The sequence below is a fragment of the Electrona antarctica genome (genome assembly GCF_951216825.1).
Source record: "Electrona antarctica genome assembly, chromosome: 3".
Classification (NCBI taxonomy): domain Eukaryota; kingdom Metazoa; phylum Chordata; class Actinopteri; order Myctophiformes; family Myctophidae; genus Electrona; species Electrona antarctica.
Window position 1 is genome coordinate 4436669 of NC_136808.1, and position 4163 is coordinate 4440831.

At 42.0% G+C, this 4163-nt stretch overlaps 1 pseudogene across 1 annotated transcript; it reads right to left on the reverse strand.

Moving 5' to 3' along the window:
* Nucleotides 1-266: 266 nt before the first annotated feature.
* On the reverse strand, nucleotides 267-3427 carry LOC306920625 (microfibril-associated glycoprotein 4-like; annotated as a pseudogene). The gene is made up of 5 exons: nucleotides 3422-3427; nucleotides 2858-3058; nucleotides 2073-2169; nucleotides 1284-1449; nucleotides 267-352 (listed from the first exon to the last, which is right to left on the reverse strand). The product of its transcript is annotated as a microfibril-associated glycoprotein 4-like (transcript).
* Between the last annotated feature and the right edge of the window lie 736 nt (nucleotides 3428-4163).

The following is a 4163-nucleotide window of genomic DNA, read 5'->3' on the forward strand; positions in this document are numbered from 1 at the left end:
ACCCGGGTTCGCCTCCCGGCTGAGGCTACACTAGTGACAGCAACTGAAATGACAGAGAGTTACTGACAATGAAAACAAAAGAGTAAACTGGATGAATGAATACATAGGGAGTGTCATGACACCTTAGAGTGCGCTGTTGTCTATCCAATGTGTCTTTTTGGATGTATGTGTAACTAATGGCTAATGTTGTATCTCATTACATTTCTATGTTTTCCGGGGGGTGGGGTGGGGTTCTGGGCCTGCACTGGACTGCCCTTACAATGAAACTAGCCATCAATGGTTTCATCCTGATCTTCTCTTGGGGCCAGCGCTCTGATCTTCATGTTAATAGACTTGAGGGAATAGTAGTAACCTTTAAAATGATACCAGTTAACACCCTGAGCATAATGTCTGCTCTCAGCTCCCCACAGGTACAGTCCGTTGGGATTTGAACGATGACATGCATCATACCAGAACCCCCCCAGATATTCTCTAGCACAATGTCCAGACTCCCAAATATCATTCTCTCGGTCTAGAGTGGAGAATTTGTGTCCATTTTGCCTGCTCAGTGAGTCTCCTGGGGGGAAAGAGTTAAAAAAGGAAGATACAATATAAGTATGATGACGATGACAATCATCACCATCATCATCAGTTGAGGTACTGTAACTCCAGTCCAAATATTGGCAATACTTCTTCAATAGTTAATTAGAACATGTTATTTGAAAATAGTGTAAGAGGTTTTATATTCATTGGTACACTGTGAAGAGAAAGGATTACAATAGTCTGAACCATTGCATCACATTAATTGCATGGTATAACAGTCTCTGTCTCAAAGTCACTCCTTTAGCACACAAATTAACACAAAGTGGATCAATTTAACATTACAAAACTTGATATTTTAATTGTCTTTATGTGTAGATTTGATGATTTTAATCATGATTATTAATCGCAATTATTGCTCATTCTGCTTATGGATGCCAAACAGCCAGGAGGTTTATGGATGCAGATGGGAGGCTTTTGTTACTCTCCTGTCGTGTTTTATAGTTTTATATGAGGATGGGGGGGGGGGGGGGGACACGGCGATAGCGCATCCCTGGATAGCGCATCCCCGGCCGATAGCGCGAACGGTTTGGGGGACCATTTAAAACAAAGGCGGCTGCCATGCTGTGGTTTGCTATACTAAACAGAAGATTTGCATGCACAAGTGCTGCCAAAGTAGGCTATATTGTTGTTCTTGTTTTTTCACCCCCTATTTTCAAAGTTAGACTGGGCCAGCTCTAAACTGACCAATGGATCAAACTCACATGCTCCTCCATCTTTGAATCCAGCAATGTTCAGCTTGTATCCATTGGCCTCTGAGTCGATGTAAAAGGAGATAGAGAGCAAACGCCCTGTTTCCACTGAAGTCCTCCATGTCCACTCTCATCTCGTACCTTCTCCGTACGGTCAGGAAGAAGATGTTGTCCAGCCCTGCAGTGGAAATACACACAGGACAAGGACATGTTGCAATGTGACAGTTTAGGGTCATGAAAACAACAACAACAATATTATATGCTTCTCTTATGGGGGTCCATGGCGTATCTTTGCAAATGGGGGTCCGCGGGCTAATTAGTGTCAATTTCGGGGTCCTTGACATGAAACAGTTTGGGAACCACTGTTGTAAGTGATAGTTTTCAGTCAAAACAAACGGTATTTTGGGAACATTCCTGTAGCAATCATTGCAATAGTGTTTGTTCAGTGACTGTGACGAGTTCTTGAGTAGCCTACATAGAAAATACATTTCTTTAACTTTTAACTTTAATCTAATCAGGAAAGAGATATGGGGAGACTCCTTTTATGAACAATAGAGGTATTTAACACCCACCTGAACGCACGCACGCACGCACGCACGCACACACACACACACACACACACACACACACACACACACACACACACACACACACACACACACACACACACACACACACACACACGTTTATATTGCTCCTAAACATTTTGCCAAACATCACACACACTCCTATCCTCCTGGTGGAGACCTGTGCCCAGAAGGGCACTTTTTCTAGTTGCACATGTTTACTCAACATACTCACCTAGCCAGTATTCTCCATCAGTGTTACCAAAACCTGTCTTGTACTGGTCCCAGGGTCTGTAGAAGTTCACGGTGCCATCCATCCGTCGTTGAAAGAGCTTTCGTAGTAGCAGGGAAGAGAAAAGCAGAGAGAGACAGAAAGAGGGAAATGGAAATATGATTGAATGACAATGGTTCTGCAAGTCTAATATTATTGACTGAAAGCAGCACTATGTAACTTTTCTCTTCTACCCCAGATTTGAAAATGGTTTCCTGCTGTTGTTTTGTTTTGTTTTTTTACCATAGAGCAGCCTTCCTGCTCGCTCAGGGGATAATTGAATCTTGACCTTCGGGTCAAAATTTGTGTCAGATCCTTGTGTCTATAGGTGAGACATGACCTTTGACATGATACAACCACCCCAATTGTATATGTTTGTATTAACATACTCTACCATACAGATTGTACACAATTCAATCGTATTCATCATTAAAAAAAGGTTGCATAGTGCTGCTTTAATGATTTTGAGCTTATTAACAATAGGATCAAGAGTAAGACATTGGGTAATCTGAAGTGTCAGTTAAACTGCTTAAAGGCCATATCAGCACATTTAAACCTGAGACCTTCCTGACACCAAAACTAAATCTCCCTTTCCCTCCCCTCTCCCTTTTCAGGAACAGAGAAAGCTAGTTGACCTGGTGCCACCCATGGATATGATATTTAATCAGTACACGCTTTTGGTATCCAGCTAAACATTGTAAGAACAGTAAGATGTAATTAAAGTGAAATAAAGATATATACATTCTTACCGTCCACTTCCCTCCATCGGTGTCCATGTCACAGTAGCTCTGTACAGGAGTGTCAAAGTCAACAGGGTAGATGGTGTAGACCCCGCTGGGAGCACGGTGGTTGAGGAGCATGTCCACGTCATCACAGTCCCTCTGGGTCAGCACGGCCACTGGGCCCAATACGCTGAGTACGCACCCCACCAACACTGCTTCATATAACGCCTGCAGGATGAGAGATTGGACACAAATTGGGGGAGAAAACATGATGTAATTGCTGGTCTGTTGACAATGTCCACAATCACCAATACTGTAGTAACAACAATGACTAAGAAAGCTACATTATAATGATACAATTAAACATAATGCCTATAGTGCTAGACGATATTACTGTAAGTTCATCATTTTGAACTTACAGTAATTGAAATCAACACGCCTTGCATACTCTAGCCTACAGTAGGTACGTAACATAGTCATAGAATTCTGTCATACTAGTTTGCATAAGTATCAAATGTGTTGTCAAACCATACAAATACAGTACATATCCCTCTTCCCTCAAAAAGGCATCGAGATATAGCTCTTTCTTACCATCATCCTGGTTCAGAGAGGAGGCCAGAAAGGTGGTTGTCACTCCTTCGGTGATCAAGGGTCCTTTATATTTAGTGGAGGTTACGACACACGTCATCCGAAAACCTTCGATTTCATCACATTTACTGGAACCTGGAGGGAACAACTGGGTGTGTAAATGCTGGGAAGCTGCCTCGTGGGAACCTTGCACCTGTGCATCAGGAGTTGGACTCAGGCTCTGAGCCAAGATGGCTTCTTCGCACAACTGCACCCCTCGAAGAAAATAAATGTATTTTCTAATAAAAGAAAGTTACTGTATTGTCATAGAGCTATACAATAATGTGGTTACAGAATACGTGTATTCTCCTCTCCATGCATTGCCACCTTTTGTTCCTTCGGGTTTGAATGTATTTTTCCTGTATCTGCTTAAGCTTAATAAAAAGGTTGCTATTAGATAGCCTTGAGTGATTGTCGGAGCTCTCTTTGCTGTGTGACGGCCTCTGTGCAGTCACAACAACTTCTTTGTCCATATTTCTGTTTCACATTTGCCTCATATGGAACTTCCTTTTAATTGCTTTCTTGCTCGCCACAGATTTGTCCTGGGCATTGTTTTTTATGATTTATGAATGGTTTATGAATGGTTTATTTCGATCTTATGCCATTGGAACATTACAAGAAGAATCATGTATTAAACTCATTAGATATAGTCAATATAGTCAATCAGAACTGCAGCCTCACTCCCAATCTTCCGCCGTAGTCTGAA